This window comes from Arachis duranensis, chromosome 4 (assembly GCF_000817695.3).
Source record: "Arachis duranensis cultivar V14167 chromosome 4, aradu.V14167.gnm2.J7QH, whole genome shotgun sequence".
NCBI classification, from domain to species: Eukaryota; Viridiplantae; Streptophyta; class Magnoliopsida; order Fabales; family Fabaceae; genus Arachis; species Arachis duranensis.
The window spans coordinates 31,385,179-31,406,133 of NC_029775.3; the positions used below are offsets into that span (position 1 = coordinate 31,385,179).

Below are 20,955 nucleotides of genomic sequence, written 5' to 3' on the forward strand. Positions count from 1 at the left end.
TCTTTGTATGTGGAGTGGTGAAAGATGGAGGAGTTTGTGAGTATTTATAGATCAGAGGCAGAGCTAAGGATCTGTTTCTTGTGAACAATAATCAAATTATTCAAATATATAATTGGAAGTTCCATCAAATATTAAATAAATAAATCCATGATATAAGGTAGAAATTAATTAATTAAGGAAAGAATATATATCAAGTCAGAGGAAAAGGCTGCGGCAGAACTTTGGTTTTGGATTGGCCAGAGAGAATCCTCAATAATCAATAAGTCTGTCTTTGTCAAATTCACCTTCCCCTTTCTTGCGCTGCTTAATTATCTTTTCCATTACATTTCTGATTTCCCACTTCAAAATAAGTGTCCTTTTTATTTTTTAATTCATTAAAAAATAAAAAGAGTATTATTCATTTATCTATCTATCTATCTACTTAATATACTAAAACTGAATTTTTTCCCAACTAATAAAAGGGAGGTACCAATTCCTCATAAATTCATTTTTTCTCCAAAATAAAAATACTATTCTCTTCTAAATTTATTTTAGAAAAATATTTTTATTATAATTATATTACAATTAGCATTTAATAAATAATACATGATTATACTAATTTAGAAAAATATATTTATTGTAATTATATATAAAATTAATATTTAATACATTATCAACTAATGAAAGTGAGGTATCAATTTCTTATGAATTTATTTTTCCTCCAAAATAAAAGCACTATTCTCTCTTCTAAAAAATATCTTTATTATAATTATATTACAATTAGCATTTAATGAATAATACATAATTATACTAATTTAAGAAAATATCTGTATTATAATTACAATTATTCTCCACGTACAAGTCATTTACACATATAAGTCTATACAAGTCATTTATATTCACGCGTCCTACACGTTCTTCTTCTCTTGACACTTCGTCTTCTTCTTCTTATTCTTTTTCGTTATTTTTCTCTTTCGTTATCATTGTCACCAATACCACCTCATCTTCCTTCTTTCTCGTTGGATTTTTTTCTCCTTCTTCCTTTTTCTCCTTCTCCCCCATCATCTTCATCATCATGATCATCATCGTTATAGCATCGTCGTCTTCTTCTTATATATATCGTCGTTATCGTTATTGTCATTATTGTTATCGTTATCGTAAAAGTTTTGCAATATTGATGATATTGCCTGATCCAAAATTTTTGCCATAAAATTTTCTCAATTTGTGTAGTTATAACAAATTTTGGGAAAAAACTAAAATATTTAGGTGTATTATTTAAGAATTTTTGGTGAATTTATACTGATAAATTTTGCATAATTCAAAATTCTTTTTTTCGGTAGATTTGTATTGATAGATTCTTCTTTTGCCAAAAAATTGTATAATAACATCATTTTATAGATAGCAAAAATTTCAACAATTTATTTATTAAAATATTTGAAATTGTATTGTGACTTTTTTTAAAGATATATTCTTATATTAATATACTGTTATTTTTATCGTTTAATATAAATTAAATTAGTAAATTCTCTTTAATTTATACACGTAGAACGCTATAATTTCTTATATTATTCATTCATTTGTCCTTAATTTAGTACATTTAATTCAATTTGTTTTTAAAGATATGTTATTGGACTCTTGATCGAAAAAGAAGAACTTATATCATGATCAAAACAAAGAGAAGTAGCCAGTACATTGTGGTTGATCTTCATGATTTGCAATATGTAAAATTTTAATATTTCACAATGAGATTTTTTTTTAATAATGATCTTTTTTATGCAAAATCTTTTATCTTTTTTATTACATATTACTACTTATATCTCTTAATTTTTGTTTTCATTTAGAAATGAAAAAAGATAAGGTACATACTATGAAATCAATTTGCAACCCAATTACTCAATTATTTACGTGATCACTAAATAACCGAATACATAATTATTCTCCAATTTAAAAATTTTAACAAAAGGCATTGGTAAGCATATTAGTTTAATCTTTTATTTATTTAATTTATTTATGTTATACTTATAATCATATTATATGTATTTTTACAATTATATCTTTTTTAGAAAATACTCATAGTATTAACACATGATATATTAAATAAATATTTTAAAAATAACTATAACCTACTATACAAATAAAAAAAGTAAACCAAATAAATATTACAAAAAAAAATAATTCTATATGTTCTTGTTGTGTTGTGCTATGCACTTAACTAAGCTATCTGGGTAATTTTTTATTTCGGATTTCTTAGTAATTATTTATAGAAGAATTTTTGAATCCACTACAACTATTACTTTAATAATTGCTACTTGTTATAATAAAACAAGTAAGATCACGGATACTTGGAAGATAACTATACGATAAATGTGGTATATAGAGAAATTTTCGAGAGCTTATAATGAAAAGATAATTTCTAAATATCTTAGTCAAATTTATTAAAATTTATTACTATCAATTAAAGAAATTAAAAAATTCTAGATGCTAATTGGTGATACATTCTTATTCCACATTTACATCTTGAGAATATTAAAATGATCATTGTTATTTTAGGTACATGTTTTGCATGTATCAAAGGAGAGTGTTGACTTGTTTTTGAGTGATTTTAAATTATTTACTGTTTATTAAAAAAATTTGTGCATCCGAATTTTCCACTAATTTATTATTGTTTATTTTGAGTTAATTTTTATATATTTTACTTGATAGTAAAATAACATATAAATATTTATTGGTGAATATATATGTCTAACTTATTAAAAATAAACAAATTAATAAAAATAATTAATAACTACATTAGAGTTCATACATTTAACACTAAATTAAAAAAATATTTTTAACGCATAATATGTTATATTTTTTATTAATTAAATTATTATAATTTAAATTTATTTTAATAAAACAACTTAAAATTAGAATTTTAACCTTATCAGGCGTGCATGGCACAAGTTATTACACGTGTATATTTCTTTAATAATGATCAGTTTAGATTAAGAATAATAAAGTCACAGTTAGTACTTAGCTGAGTTCTTTAAGCATCTAAACTCTAAATATGCAGTTCCAACACTAAAGTATATTTCAGTGAGAACTGAGGAGGTTCAAACCCAAACCCTTCGAAAAATTACCAATGCAAGAGAATTTGGTTGTTACTGTTTGCAACCTTGCATAATACCATGGGTAAGTTTAAAAGAAAAAGTAGATTAGGATTACACAATTGAACATGGAAGAATTAAATTGATTAGGTTGACTATTTCTTTTCCCCTTAATTGAACTTATATTAAGAACTATATTTATTAGAAAATTAGAAGTAGTTTCATCTTAGATAAGAAAAGAAAGACTAAGCCACCGCCGTTATAACGTGCCATGTCACATAAAGTTTGCCAAGAAATTTGATTCATTATTCATATGTAAAAAGCCTAAATTAAGCCATCATTTCGTACTCAATTTTAGGAGTTGACGTGGTGCATATATGTTTAATTAATGTAATAATTAAGTGGGTTGATTTAATCTAGCAAAATTTCAATGCCTTCTTCCCTAGTCCGGTTTTCCCTCCACCCATATTACTATTGTATTGAAAATGTTATATATATGTCTTGAGCTATTTTATTTCAAAACATCATTTGTTTTCGGAATATCTAAGAAATTCTCGTATTAGTCAACTATTCATTGCGCAAACAGCTTATACAAAACTAGATTACAAAATTATATTGGAGATTCACACTCATCAGAATCAAATACAACTCGAGTTTTTCTCATTTTTCTACTAATCAAGACATTATTATGCTATATATTATAATAAGTAGGATAACTAACTACCTTTACGAAAAAGTAACTCACAATAACAGATTTGGGACATATATTATTATGCTATTGTATTGGAACATGCATGCATGCATGAACCTAGGATTGTTATTCATTCACTTTTTCCATTTAAAATAGTAACTTAGGGTGCAATATAGATCAACATATTCCCCATGGATAGCAAGGCATTCAAGCAACAAAGTATTACAAGAATAATACATACATCAAAATCTCGTGAAATTAGAATAATTTTTATGTATTTTTGTTGGTGTACGACAATTACATATATATAATATTCACATGCATGTTATTTAAATTGTATGTATGAAGATTTCCATATATGGTTGTAGAGACAGAAGGCGTAGAAAGCGGAGAAGATATCGCTCTTCATGTGACATGCCAAATCTTTCTTCACTCCTTTCTTTTCATATCAACCAATTTATTTTCTGCTTTTAGGTACATATTTTTATAAAAAAAAAAATACAAGGAGAGAAGAATTCTCATAATATGAGAATTCTCAAAAAATATCTGAAAATTAAATTAAATTTTTAAAAAAATAATAATTCTTCAATTTATTGAAATAATAACTCATTCAGACTGCAACAAACCACTCCTTGTTGATTTCAAGTCAAAATTCACAATATTAGACTTATTAGCATGTTGCTATATATTGGAATTGATCGAAGTGCATATTTTAATTACAACCCTGAGCCCTGTTTCAGGGTCTTTCGTTTGTTTGCAATTATGGATTATGGATATGGATAAATAATAGGCCATGTGATTTTCGTTGACCTTTTGAAGCGCATGAAACATATCATATTTGAACTATTTATAGATAGATAGACTGGTTAATTCAGGCACATACGTGATGTTCGCTTATAATAATGTCCAAATGCAATTGATATATAAATGGTATTAGTTGAAATTCATTCCTAATAATAACAAAGAAATATGGTAGCGTTTGAATGGTTGGTCTAAGATATACCTATAACAAAGAAATATACAAATTTAATTTGAATTAATTCATAACTATGCATGTACAACTTTTTCTTTCTTTCGAATAAACTATTAAAAATATATTCGAATTATTTTTTTATTCACAAATTAAAACTGTTTTCAAATTTTGTTATTAATAAAATTATTCTCAAATTATTTAAAATGTGACAAAAATATACATTCATGCATAGACGAAGACATTTTATATTAACAAAAAATAACTAGTGATGTGATAAATAAAATTTTTTATGTGATAAGTGAAATTCTGAGATTGACAAATAAATTATCTCAATTTTTTATTAATAGAACATCTCTCTCCTTAAATGTCCTTTTACATATTTTTAAATTATTTAGTGATATTTTTGTTGATAATTAAATTCAAAAACATTTCTGTCCCGTCAAAGTAATTCGGATCGTTTATCCTGTTGAAAATAATAAGGTTTCACTGTTTAAGGTAAGAGAAGATATATAGATGGATAGAAAATGGGTTTTATAACCGAAAGCGCGCGCGCACACACATATATAACTTTGGTTTCAAGACTTAATTTATAGACCGCAGAATATAATATAATAAAGTCAATTGCGTGCTATAAGCATAATTCAATAACGGAAATAAACTGTTAATGTTGTGTAACTGTTTTTACAACTGAAGCTATCGTTATTTGTAGGTCATTCTCTTACTACTTAATATTACTTAATTGACCCTCCTATCGTGCAAACTAAAAGTCTAAAATGCTTAATTAGCACATGGGGATTTCTTATAAACTGGGTAACCAATGGAAGCTGCATGACCTAAAAAAAAACCATTTTTTTTAAAAGGATAAAAATAAGAAGAAAAATTTAGCTAACTAGTAGCTTTTCATATACAACTATTTAAGTATCAGACAATTTAATATTATGTATATCAATTAATTAAATATAATTATTAGAGTATAATTAGGATCAATTAGATCAAACAGCATTATTCAATTGAATATACGAACAATTGGTTTACGATGTAGAAGAAATACATGTATATGTGATACTAGATATTGGATGTTAACGAATTATCTAGAAACCAACTATAAATATAGTTATTCAAATTTGTCCTGCTACTGTCAATTTCAATAGAGATTAAAAAAAAAAACAAAGCCCTTCTATATTCATCTGTAATTATGAATTGAATATTGATGAATGACTAACGAAATTGAATCAAGAAAAATCTAAAAGAAAAGAATGATTCAAAAATTTTATTTTAAGGGAAGATAAGAACAAAAGTTGTATAGATTTACAAAAACTATGGGAATAGAAAAATAGAGAAATATCGAAGTAGTTCCAACAGTTCAATAGATATTCTTTCTTCAAATCATGGATGATTGCATCATACAACTGAGTTGCAAAATTTTTTGGAAAGGTATCCTACATCTGAACTGAATTTTTTCTGGTTAAAGAATCTCTTTCTAGTTGCTTTGGAACAATTAGGGAATTTTCTAGAAGAAATACGAGGTTTTGCTTCTTGCGGCAACATGCTAGGGGGTGGTGGTCCCGCTTATGGGGTCAAATCAATATGTTCTAAGAAGAAACATTAGAATCTCTTTGATCTCATAAGCATCATACCAAATACCATCAATCGAATCGCTTTTTCGAGAAATACGAGACATCTAAGTCATACAAGTAAAGCGATCTATTCCTTGATAAGAAAAAGAAAAAAACGTGAATAGTGATTGGATTGATGATAAAATAGAATCCTAGTTCTCGAACAGTGATTCGATTGATGATGAAGAAAGAGAATTCTTGGTTCAATTCTCTACCTTAATGACAAAAAAAAAAGGATTGATCAAATTCTATTGAGTCTGACTAATAGTGATCCTTTATCAAAGAATAACTCTGGTTATCAAATGATTGAACAACCGGAGCAATTTACTTATGATACTTAGTTGATATTTATAAAAAGTATTTAATGAATTATGAGTTCAATACATCCTATTTAGCAGAAAAACGAATATTTCTTACTCATTATCAGACAATCACTTATTCACAAACTCCCTGTGGGGCTAATAGTTTTAATTTTCTGTAAACCCCGAGTAATTGGTGAATAATTAGTTAATAAATTAATTATTAATGAAATAAATTAGAAAATAGAATTTTATGATTTAGCGAGGTAAAACTAATTAAAATAAGAATTTTGACACTAATTTTAAAGAATTTGGTTCAAGATTGGGCCGAACAGGCCAAACCGGACAAACCAGGCCCGTATTGGGCCAGGGCCCAACCTAACAGCCTTTTAATGAAGTGGCTTTAGCCACTTCTCCCTCAAGAGAAAGGGGAGCAATGTTGAGAGAAGAGAGGGAATAAGGATTTGGGAAACACTATTCACTTTAACGTTCTTTCATCCGTAACTTTCAATCTGGAGCTCTGATTGACAAGCCGTCAGCAGCCATGCGTTTGTCTCAAAATCCTCTACAAAACCCACCCAACAATTTGGTAAGGAACTCAATTTCCAGTTTTAGATTCTCTCCTTCCCAATTTTGAAATTCAATGTGTATTCATGTTGAATCTAGCTTAATTTTGGTGTTTAGGTTTGAATTAGCTTGTGAGTTTTGTTGGGTTTGACTCACTTGAGCTATGGACAAGGTAAGAATCCTAACCCTCTTGTAAAATTGTGAAAGTTTGAGTTTAGGGATTAATTATAGTGTGGTTTAGATTAAATGTTGTTGGTGAAAAATCAAGTTGGAAGTCAAACTTGTGAAATTGAAGCCTTGGATCAATTTTGGAAGCTAAGATTCATTTGGTGAGGGGTGGTGGTTGATAGCTTGTGATGCAGGAAAGCTTGAGGTGTTCTGGGTTTATCAGAAAATCGGCCAAGGTATGGTTTAGGTTTCTCGTATTTAATATATAATGTTCTGTGAAAACTTAGGCTAGACGACCTTAGGATAAGAATGAATGCTTGAGTATGTAAATTGATTAGTGCTTTATTGATATATCTTGCACAAGGTTGAGTTTGGTCTGTTGTTGATATTGGTGTTAGAATTTCAAATAATGAACTAATGATGTTGGATAAAGTAGGAGAATGAATGTGAGTTTGTGGTGGTTTGATTGATGAATCTTGTTGATTAAGTAATGAATGTTTGGTATGAGATTATGTACATGTAGAGGTATAATTAATTGAGGTAGGATGTGGAGGTTTTGGCATTCTAAATGGTATGTTGCTGTGTTGAATATGTGTAAAGAAAATAGGATTTGAGTTTAGTTTCCAATGAAAATTGAGATTTGAAGTCTTTTGTGTAATATCGATTCTCGGTTCAAACTTCGACGAGGTATAACTTGGCTTCTGGACCCACAAATGATTTCAAACTTATTTCATATGAAAATTAGGTCCGTGAAGTTTACGCTGTTCGAAGAACGGATAAAAAATGTTTTAAACGAAAAATTTATGCACGTCGAAAATTTGGAGTGCAAAGCTAAGAATCTGTAGCATTCAGCATTGTTGCTGTTCTGCATAACTTGCGTACATGATCACTGCACGCGATGTGACCAACCTATTCGGGTTGGGTATCTCGCATTTGCGAGCAAGGCGCTTGCATACGCAAGCATAGGAAAATGTGCGCCCACGCGTACGCGTGACCCATGCGTATGCGTGACATCTCAATAATGCACCCCCACGCGTACGCGTGGTCCCAATTTTAGCAAACATAAATTTTGTTTTTTAAAGCTAAATTTTGAACCTCTATTTTCTCTCTTTTAGCCTTTAAACCTCAGTTGTATATTAAATGGTGCGTAGAAGGTAGGAAGAAGTAGTAACTTGGAGATGAAGAAAGTTTGAGAGGTGGTGAATTATGAATAAGAAGTGTGTAAATGTGATGGTGGCCCCGGGTAGTAGGCAGTGGCGATGTCCACTTGCTCCAGATATGAGCTAGGAAAGAAGAGTATAAAGAAATGAATTTAATTATGGAGTAATAAATGAATGAATGTTTGTGAGACCCTGGATAGTAGCAAGGATGGTGGTCCGTCCCACTTGCTCCAGGTTAATATTTGAGATTTGATAAGAATGATAAAAGTAGTGTATGAGGCAATTAAGAGAGTAATGTAAAATTGAGAATGATGTATGAGAGAATTAATGAAGTTAATTAATTGAGAATAATAAAATATATGATTAATGAGTAAGTAATTATGATTTATTGAGGAAGTGTGGTAATATTGCAAGTATACCGGAGATGCATATGTAATTTAAAGATTGAGTATTATTGAGCTTGGGGTGTTGTCTCCCCCATGTCAGCTTGGGATTCGTCCCACGGATAATATTGAGCTTGGAGCATTGTCTTTCCCATATTAGCTTGGGATCCTGCCCATGGTTATCATTGAGCTTGGAGTGTTGTCTCCTCCATGTCAACTTGGAATTCTTTCCATGGTTAATTTCCACGGTTAGCTACCAGAACTTATCGGGCTGGCTACATAACCGACAGTTGATATCAACAGCCATAGGACAGGCATACATCATGTGCATATTGTATGATTTGCTTACCAGAACTTGTCGGGCTAGCTACGTAACCGACAGCTGATATCAACAGCCATAGGACAGTCATACATCATGTACATATTGTATGATTTGCTTGCTTGTGAAATATATGGGATTACCTACGTGATTATAATCTGCTATTTGTTATAATTGCTATCTGTATTTCTTGTGAACTACTTGTGTTTGCCATGTTTTGCTTGTTCGTTTGTGGAACTCATAGGAGACGGAGGAAATGTGGGAAAGATTAATGTGCAAATTAAGTTTAGTTAGATTGAGAACTTTTAGACGGTCACTTGTTTATGGCTTCTGTTTTTATTGCCTTAAGCTTTATATATAAGTGTTGGAGTTCTAGGATTACCTCTGGCATTTCTAGGACTTTATATCTTATATGCGTGGCATCTTTACCATGCTGAGAACCTCCGATTTTTATCCCATACTGTGTTATTGTTTTCAGATACAGGTCGAGAGGCACCTCGCTAGGCGTCTGGATGTCTGCGGCGAAGTGGAATAATTTGGTCTAGGGATTTTAAACATGTTCCTTTGGGCTTAAGGTTGTATATTTTGTATGTAAATATTCTCCGGCCAACCTTAGCTTCGCAGGATGAGTTAGGAGCTTGTTATTATGTACCTTTTGGTTTTCTATTCCTGGTTTCTGTTATCCTATGCTTGTTAACTTTAGATTTCTTCGCATGCAAGTAACCACATTTTCTGAGCATTGCGTTTTTTTATTTTGCGACTTTGCTTTCTCAGTTTATTCAAGGATCCTAGTATACTACCTTCCTTCAACTATTATACGTATTTATATTTTATTTTACAGGTCGTAGCACCTCGCCACCTCTGTTTTATATCCTAGGTGTAAAGCTCTATGTGGTAGGGTATTACATTTTCCATCTCACGAGAAACCCTTTTCGCTACCCCTCAGGGGTATTTTAGTGATAGGTTCTATAGGAACCAAGGTTGTGAGAATTGGACTGGCCAATGAACCGATAAGACTACTGGTTCACTAGTTTAATGGTTTGATCGGGGTTCAACCGGTTTAATTAAATATTAAATAAAATTATTAAAATTCTATATATAATTTTAAATATTTAAATTTAATAATTTTTAACCTAATAAAATTTAAAATTTTATAATTTCACATAATAACTATTATTGAATGAAACAAATTTTGTTATTTCACTCACTATTAACTATTAAGATATGAAAGGATAGCATTATCAGTGTATAGTAAACCAGCATTAGTATATGAAAGCCCAAGTGCAATTGCTTTTCACAAATGAGGCAGTTCTATTTGAATATATTGTAAAATTTTTTTACAGAAATAAGATTCATAATCCAAGTGTTTCAATCAAATAGGATTAACGCAAAGTGATACATTTCCAACAAGTAGTGAAAAAATTTGAGGAAACAAAAAGATACTACTATTAATTCTAAACTCTGAGGCAAGAGATAAAACCATTTTCCCATTCTCAAGTGCATCTTTGACCTAAGGGTCTTCATTTGAAGTCACAGACAACACAACCAAAAAGTAAATACTCCTTATAATACAAAAAACTAGAAAGACAGGGATAATACTTAAATGAAAGTGAGATTGGAGTTTTCTCCTAAAAAATTGCTGAAAAGCCATCTTAGTCGTCTATCCTCACTGAAAATTATTGGTAACCATGTTAAGATATTAAGCAAATTAATATCTTAAGAAAAAAACAACGAATTATATGAACAATGTCCACTTCTAAACAACAATGTGCACATATGAAATAGCTTGAAAACAATGAGAGCAAAAGCAGCATAGAGAATCATGAACAAAATTAACTCAAGCAAATAAAATCCAACTAACAAAAATCATGAACAAAATTAACTCATGCAAACAAAATTAACTCAGTAAACAAAATCCAGCTAATCAACTAACAAAATTAACTCGACAAACAAATCCAGCTAACAAAAATCATGAACAAATTACCTCAGTAAACAAAATCCAGCTACTCAGCAACTCAGTTTCAAATAATAGTAAAACACTAAAACCAGCAAAAATGATTCCAAGTCACAGTGCTTACTGCTTACTGGCGGCGAGAAGGGAGGAGAGTGACAGCGACGACAAAGGAGACGGCGACACTGGTGAACAGAGACAGAGAGAGAGAGAGAGAGAGAGAGAGAGAGAGAGAGAGAGAGAGAGAGAGCGCTCGAATAGAGGAGATGGTGACAACCATAGAGCTTCCACCCGATGGCGAGAGAGTTTCCTACGACAATGACACAACTTCGAAGGATGGTGGCGGAGCTTCCTACGGCGGCGACACAACTCTTGTGATGGCCACAGAACTTCCACATGATGGAGACAAAGAGGACATGACACCGGCGAACACAAAGAAGTCGAGCTCGGCGATGACAACGATACAGTGGGGGCTGTGGGGCTGTGGTGGTCAAAACTATCGCTACGGTGGCTGCGGGATGTGGTGCCTACGGGCTGTGGTGGCTGCATCGATTGGGGGTTTTAGTGGCTTCTATGGTTCGTTCACTTTCAAAGAAAAGAGGAGAGGAGATGGGTTTACGGGTCAGGGAGTAACATGAAATGGACTAGGGTTTCACTTCAGTTTTGCCGTTTTTGTTTTCTTTTTTTTAAAAGATAAAGCGACGCCGTTTTGGAGGGTTCATTTTTGAACCGGAAATCCTCCAAAAAATTGGTCGGTTTTGCCGGTTAACTGCTAGTTTGACTGGTTCTATAATCGGTTTTTGCCAGGCAATTTATAGGCCTAACCGAACCGGCTAGGTGACCGATTTCCAGTTAATCCGATTGAATTGGCCTGTCCGGTTCGGTTTTCAGAATAATGATAAGAATTGGATGATCCTATTTGGTAAAATACCTAGCGACAAACTCCTATGTTCCTTTCATTACAGTATTTCTAAACAAGTTCCTGGATAACAAGCCTAAGAGTTTTCTTTTTGATGATAGTGACGATATTGATGATAGTGACGATATCGATTGTGACCTTGATATGGAGCTAGAGCTTCGAACTATGATGAATGTGATAACTATGGATATGATGTCGGAAATAAACCGATTTTATATCACCCTTCAATTCAAATTAGCAAAAGCAATGTCTCCTTGCATAACATGGATTCCAAACATTCATGATCTGGATGTGAATGAGTCGAATTACTTATCCCTCGGTCTATTAGTGAACTATCTATCCAGGGATTGTGAAAGATGTTCCACTAAAAATATTCTTGTTATTGCTTTGACTCATATTCCCCAAAAAGTTGATCCCGCTCTAATAGCTCCGAATAAATTAAATACATGCATTAAGATACGAAGGCTTCTTATTCCACAACAACAAAATCACTTTTTCACTCATTCATATTGATAAACCCCATTTTTAGGGTTTATCCTGTGCTTAATCTAGTGGATTTTATCCATTATTCTCATACTTATTCATACAATTCGCATGTTTTACGTTTTTCTTCCTGATTTTGTGCTATGATTGAAAATATGCTTCTTTGGCCTTATATTTGCTAATATTAATCCTCTCTTATTATCATTTGATGCCGTGATATGTGTGTTAAGTGATTTCAGGGATTATAGGGCAGGAATGGCTTAGAGGATGGAAAGGAAGCATGCAAAAGTGGAAGGAATACAAGAAATTGAAGGAATTGCAAAGCTGTCAACCTTGACCTCTTCGCACTCAAACGGTCATAACTTGAGCTACAGAGATCCAAATAAGGCGGTTTCAGTTGCGTTGGAAAGCTAACGTCCGGGGCTTCGAAATGATATATAAATCGCTATAGTGGCCATACAGTTAAATGACGCGCACGCGTCGTTTCACGCGCACGCCTGAATCTGCAGAAAAACCAGCAAATTGTACGTCTGGGTTGTTTCTGGCCCAGTTTTTGGCCCAGAAAATATAGATTAGAGGCTGTAAAGTGGGAAAATCATGGAAACACATCTCATTACTCACTTTTCTTAATTTAGATGTAGTTTCTAGAGATAGATGCTCTCTCTTCTCTCTAGGTTTTAGGATTCCTAGTTTTATACTTTTGAGTTGGATATTACAAAGAGTTACTACCTCTGTGAAGTTTTTATCAATCTAGTTTGTTTTCTATTTCCTTACTCTTTTATTTCCTATTTGGTTCCATAATTTATTGATTATTTTTAATTGAGTTTAATTGCCATGTCTTCTTTCTACTCCCTTCACATGAATGCGAATTTGGCATCCATGTCAATGGAGTAGGTTCCCAACTTGATTTTGGAGTTAATTGGTAATTGGAAGTTGTTGGCCAGCTTTCTAGTTACTAATACTAACCCTTCCCAAGGGAAAGGATTATTTTCTTGTGAATAGAAGTTGGCTCTCAACTTGACTTTCCTTTATTCAATGAAGGATAACTAAGTAGAACAACAACCTATTACTAATTAATCTTGGAAAATCCAACAAAGATAGAACTTCAGATTAATCTTCTCCTAGTAAAGGCTTTTTATTGTTATTATTTATTTTCTCTGCAATTTTCTCTTCTTATTTCTCATCCCCAAAACCCCAATTTACACAACTCATAACATATAATAAGAACACTTCCCTACAATTCCTTGAGAGACGACCCGAGGTTTGAACACTTCGGTTTATTTTTATTGGGTTTGTTACTTGTGGCAACCAAACTTTTGTACGAAAAGATTTTTGTTGGTTTAGATACTATACTTGCAACGAGAATTTATTTGTGAATTTCTAAACCGTCAAAAATCTGTTCGTCACATATGCTAGGAGATTTCGCTTGGAAAAGAGAGTGTTCCATACTAATGGACCTGGGTGCATAACCATAACTATGGGTTCCAATGTACGAGATCTTGTAGCACTTACCAATAAGGTCATATCGATTAGTATTATACAAAAGAAATCTATTATAGACACTAATATAATTATATTTACTCTTCATAGACAAACTTGGGATTTATAATCCCAGGTAAGATCGGTGCAGGATCATGGGATCCATTTCTATCAGATAAGAAGGGCTATTTCAAAAAATGTACTTCTAAGTAATTGCTCCATAGATCCTATATCTATCTATATGAAGAAGAAATCTTATAACTAGGGTGATTCTTATTTGTACGAATGGTTTATAATTATTAATAATAATCTCATTAATAATCTCATTTTCTCATCATCAATACATTGCAGGATTCATTATGACATGTACTTTTGCTCATGGAGTCATATTTTTTATTAGAGATTACGATCTAGAACAAAACGAGGATAATGTATTGGCAAGAATGTTAGACCACAAATGAGCTATAGTATCGCATTTAAGTTGGGCCAGCCTGTTTCTGGGATTCCATACTTTGGGACTTTATGTCCATAATGATGTCATGTTTGCTTTTGTTACTCAAAAAAAAAACAAATCATGATCGAACCCATATTTGCCCAGTGAATATAATCTGCGCATGGTAAAACTTCATACGGCTTTGATGTACTGTTATCTTCAACGAATAGTTCGGTGTTCAATGCAGGGCGAAGCATATGGTTGCCCGGTTGGTTAAATGCTATAAATGAGAGTAATAATTCTCTATTCTTAATAATAGGACCTGGAGATTTCTTAGTTCATCATACTATTACTCTAGGTTTACATACAACTACATTGATCTTAGTAAAAGGTGCTTTGGATGCACGTGTGATGAGCGGATATTTTATACGCTTTTTGGCATCATTTTCATATAGTTTTTAACATGTTTTGTTTAATTTTTATTAAGTTTTCATAGGTTTTAGTGTAAAAAATTCACATTTTTGGATTCAACTTTGAGTTTTTGTGTTTTTATGCAATTTCAGGTATTTTCTGGCTGAAATTGAGGAGCCAGAGCAAAAGTCTGATTCAAAAACAGAGAAAGCACTGCAGATGCTATCCGGATCTGACCTTCTTGCACTCGAAAGAGCTTTTCTGGAGCTACAGAAGTTCAAATGGAGCGTTCTCAAAGGTTATGGAAAGCTAACATTCAGAGCTTTCCATTAATGTATAATAGTTCATACTTTATTTTAGAATAGAAGGCCCAAAACTGGTGTTCAACGCTGGCCTCCTGCCCCAATCCAGGTGTCTAGCGCTCAAAGAAGGAGTCTAGCATCCAAACGCCCAAAGAAGACCCCCTAGCCAATGTTCAACACCCTAAAGGCCTCCTAGCACGTGGATCTCATTAAAGCTTAGCCTAAACACTCGCCAAGTGGGCCCCAGAAGTGAATTTTAGCACTAAAAGACTGTTTTACCCTTTTTTATGTAATCCTTAGTCATTAGCTTAGTATTTAAAGCACTTTTACACGATCTTTAAAGGGGGATCTGCAATATTTCTTTTTTATGATTATATTTTCTATCAGTATGAGTTTCTAAACCTCCTAGGTTGAGGGGAGGAGCCCTGTTGAGTTTTATGGATTAATAAAAGTACTACTGCTCTTTCTCAATTCATGTTTGATTCTCTATTCTAAGATGTATCATCGTTCTTCATTAATATGAATGCGTTGAACTGGCATAAGGTTATCACATTCTACATGGGTTCAGAGTGAGTCTTTCATCGAACAATGATGAACCACCAGCTTGATTATACATCTCTTAGACGACTAATCCATTACTTCGTTGGGGACTTCTCGAGACACCAGTTCAGCCGAAGTATGGGGAGATTACAGTCTCTGTGGTAGAGGCTAGAAATCAAAGGCGCAGCATTCTCTGATCCGAAAGATTCGACCTTGACTGTGGTATTTTGAATAGTATCACTAAAGAGAATGGACTGCAGGAGCTTCACCCTCAATCAGAATGGATCCGCACTAACCCTGGAGTTCAGATATGGAGGAGTATTGGCGGCTGCTCAAACCAGTGTCAATCACATAGAACCTGCAATAGAAGAAATCATTCACAATTGAAGAAGACAGTAATACTAGAGTTAATCCAGAAGTACAAAGCATCTCCAAGCCTTAATCATCTTCTTATCCCTGTTTACATTCGAATTCACAAAGTATTTTATACCCTTTTTCTTTATTCCTTTTATGCAATCACAAACATACCTACATCTCCTATTCACATGACTAAGATTTGCAAGATAACCATAACTTGCTTCAAACCACAATCCTCGTGGGATCGACCCTGACTCGCTCAGGTATTACTTGGATGACCTAGTGCACTTGCTGGTTCAGTTTTACGAAGTGTGGGAATTCGTGCACCAACGTGGTTCCAAGTTAATGTAAGATAAAAAAAGATTTTGGTTATAGTTTTTCTTGCGATGGTTCGGGATGAGGTGGTACTTGTGATATTTTGGTTTGGGACGTATTTTATTTGGCAATTTTCTGGATGAATACGACTGGTTGGGTTACTTTTTACTGGCATTGAAAACACATTACACTATGGCAGGGTAATATTTCACAGTTTAATGAATCTTCTACCTATTTGATGACATGGTTAAGAGATTATCTATCGTTAAACTCTTCACAACTTATTAATGGATATAACCCCTTTGGTATGAATAGTTTATCCGTCTAGGTATGGATGTTCTTATTTGGACATCTTATTTGGGCTACTGGATTTATATTCTTAATCTATTGGCGTGGATATTGGCAGGAATTAATTGAAACTTTAGCATGGGCTCATGAACGCACACCTTTGGCTAATTTGATTCGTTGGAGAGATAAACCAGTGACTCTTTCCATTGTGCAAGCAAGATTGGTTGGATTAGCCCACTTTTCTGTAGGTTATATATATATATATTTACTTATGCAGCATTCTTGATTGCCTCTACATCAGAAAAATTTGGTTAATGTAATTTTTTTTGTATCCGTATTTTTTCCTTCTATGGAGAAGGTGGTTTACAGACCTCTCCTATATTCAATTTCTGCTTATATTTCTACTTCTAGGATCCTACTTGTATGATTGACTGATACTAATAGAAAATTAACCACTATGGCAAGAAAAAGTTTGATTGAGAGGGAGAAGAAGAGAAAAAGATTGAAACAAAAATATTATTTGATTCGACGATCCTAAAAAAAATAAATAAGCAAACTTCTGTCGTTAAGTCATCGAAAATTCATGGAAAGTTAGAATCAATACCGTGTAATAGTGCACATACGCGTCTTCATTGACGTTGTTTTTTAACCGGAAGACCAAGAGCAAATTATCGAAATTTTGGATTATCTGGACATATATTTTGTGAAATGGTTAATGCATCTTTGTTACCTGGTGCAACAAGATCGAATTGATAAGAGTAGGTTGAAAATTTTTTTTCAATGTTTTATTCATTTTTATGATCAACGATCATATTACTTTTTTTTAACACTTTTTAATGATTTTATGGTTCTAATATTCTTCAATAACTTTCTAATTTTAATTATTTTTTTTATTTTTTCTATTTCTTGATTTAATTCAGAATATTCAGTTGCTATTCTAAGTATTTTCTTGTTAATGTTAATAGTCTAATCTTCTTATTTCTTTTGACATTTTTTAAATTTATAAGTCTCTTTTGAAATTCTTTTATATTATAAAAACATAAATAATAACTAAGATAATAAAGAATAATGATTATAAGGAAAGAAGAGATAAGATAGTAAACTTACAGATATGTACTTGTATTATTATTCGTTGTAATGATGATACAATCTTAAAGATGATTACAAATATTTCAGAGAATCTTTGAAGTAAGAGAATAAGAATAGAGAGAGTTTTGGAGCTTTCCAGTTTTTGATGTCTTGAAACAAATGAGACCTTCAGTATTTATAGGCCTCAAGTGATTACTATTTTGCTAACTTTTTACTATTTGTCGACAGTACTATTTGCTTTGACTGTTCTGCCGACTTTTACTGTTTGCCGATAGTACTGTTTGTTTTTACTGTTTTGCCAACTTTGACTGTTTGCTGACCTCTTATTTTTTTAGAAATCATTTTCTTTTGGGCCTTTTATATTGATTTCATATGCTGATCTAATTACTACTCTATTACATTTCAAATGGATCTTGAGAATCTTGAAAGTAATGGGTTGGACTAGATTGGACTTCTTTATCCTCTCCAAGAGGTACAACTTGAATAGCTTTATAGAGTTCTAGATATATTTTTCTGATGTTGCTGTTGCTAATAAGGCGGCCATAATTTGTTATTTCTGTGCTAAGAATAGAGATTCTTTCTTATATCCGCTAATATTACTGCTTGTAGTTGTTTGGCAGGATGTTTTTGTGAAGTTATTAACCACTGATCAATAGCTGTTTTTCTTAATAAGTTTAAATCATACTCGTTCCACCATTTGATTTTTATTACTCTTACTAAATATTGTATGCTGGGATATTCTTCAAACGCTACTGAATCATATTTCCAAGTTGGGATCCAGCTGATTCCTATGGCTGTTATAAATGATATGAATTTGTATTCGGATAGAAATGATGATTTATTTTTAAAATATTCATAAGCCAGACTGGTCTCTTTTGGAAAAAAAATCTTATAGTGGTCCAAAGATTTAGAACCATGATTGAAACCATTTTAAAAACTGTAATGATATTTCTTTTTTGAACCAGATGAACCAAGAGTGAGGGATTGGTACTAGGTATAACATGTGATTCCATGCTTCTTGGTAATCATAATAAGTATAATTCCGGGTTCAAACTTTAATGAGAAACTCTTAGATTGATATGGGGGTAATTTTTAGTCTTGTAGTGATAGTATTTTGATGATTTTTATTTTTGAATAGATGGACTGTTTGGTATTAGGATCTTTATAATGTGTTAGTTCAATAGATCCGGTGTCTACTAATATGAATTTATAAAATTTTTGGATTTTTTTGGCTTTATAGAAATGTAATAGAAAGTGTTCTGAAAAATGGTTTGTATAGAGTTTTTCTATCTTTTTTGAACCAGTATTTTTCAAAGGTTAATATTTTAATGAAATTTGGTTTTTTATAATATGAGAATTATTCTTTTAATGGTGAGTTTTGTACAGATCTGATAGTTGTAGTAAGGTAAAAATTTGTTGCTTATAGTAATTTCAGAGTTTTTATATGGTAATGATGATGATGAAGACGCTCTTACAACCTGTGACATAGTCAGAGGTCTTAATGATAATATTTTTGCTGGTAAAGGAGTAATTTGTAATTGTTTTTCTTGTTTTTGGTCAAAAAGCTGACCATAATCTTTACTGGAATCTATTTTTTGATTCATTTTTTTCTTGTAAAAATTCCTGAGTAAGAAAGTTAGGAAGCGATTTTAATTCACCTTTTATATGTTCAATTGTAAAATAAAAATACGATAGAATAGCTTGCCATTTTGTAAATATTTGTTTTGAAACCAAATTTTTAACATAATTATTTAAAATGCTAGGAGCTGCTTTACAATATGTTCTTATTATAAATGTCTTATTAAAAAATATTTTAAAATTTTGTGACACATAATACTATGGCTAGTATTTTTTTTAACTGTTGCTTAATTCTTTTGGGCCTGGTTGTATATTTCTGAGTGATATTTAACTATTTATTCTTTTGAATTATTAGGAGGTATTTGTTTAAGAATTTCTTTATATCCTAATTCTGATGCATCTGTTTCTACAATTAATTTGGTTAATAGATCTAGTATATTTATACAGGATATTTCTTTTATCGCACTTTTTTTTAATTATTATAGAAGTCATTTTATCAGTCTACGGAGATGGATTTTTTCTTAATCTTTTTTAAAGAGGTTCGGATGTGACACTTATTCAATTCAGCTACATAATTTAAGCATCCTAAAAATCTTTGTAGTTATTTGTTATTAGTTATTTCATTGGAAAATTTATCGATAAATTCAATTGCTCTTTTAATAGGAACTACAGTCCTTTGATAAATTTCATATCCTCAGAATCTTACTTTAGTTATAAAAGTTTTCATTTTCATTTCTGATAAAACTAATCCTTATTCTTTTATAATAAATATAAATTTTTTTAAATGTTGTATGTCTGTTTATACCTTTTGAATATACTAATACATCATCTAAGTTAACAATTGTAAAATCTATGTGAGGATAGAATATATTATTCATTATTTCTTGAAACTCACTAGGAGCATTCTTTAATCCTTGAGGCATTACGTTCCATTCGTAATGACCAAAGGGTACTATAAAAACAGTTTTATATCTATCTTCCTCTTTTACTGCAATTTGATAATATCCTGATTTTAAATTTTGAAAAGATATTTGCTTTATTTAATCTTTTAATTAAATCACGTTTTATCATGTTAGGAAAGAGAGAAGCACGTTTGAATCTCTTGAAAGTTTCATTTTTATGTTTGGCAATTTTTATCCATCTGAACGCAGAAATAATTCTACCTCTGAACGCACGTTCAGGTGAAGCTAGAATTTGTAGCTTATGCGTTCACGTTCATGGTGATTGATTACTCTTGAAAAATTAGGTGAGAAATTTATTTCTTTTTTATCAACTCTACCCTTTATTTTCTTCTATAAAAAGGATACCAATAACTATTACTTTCATAGTAGTTCTTTGTAGTTCTTCCTAGTCCATTATAGTTCTTCGTTCCAATTTTTTTTCATCAAAATCGTTCAGATTTGTTTCAATCACTAGCAAAGTGAATATTTTAATTTTCTTTATTATTTTTAGTACTCTCTTTTATATTTTAATTTTTCTATTTTTTATTGTATTTTTTATTTATATGATAAATATTTTTATATTATTTGTGTAGTATTCTGTTTTCTCATGTTATGTTTTTATATGAAT

At 31.5% G+C, this 20,955-nt stretch overlaps 1 pseudogene; it reads left to right on the forward strand.

The window, feature by feature from the left end:
* The first annotated feature begins 11,458 nt into the window (after positions 1-11,458).
* LOC127746620 (photosystem I P700 chlorophyll a apoprotein A2-like) lies at positions 11,459-17,034 on the forward strand (annotated as a pseudogene).
* The last annotated feature ends 3,921 nt before the right edge of the window (positions 17,035-20,955 follow it).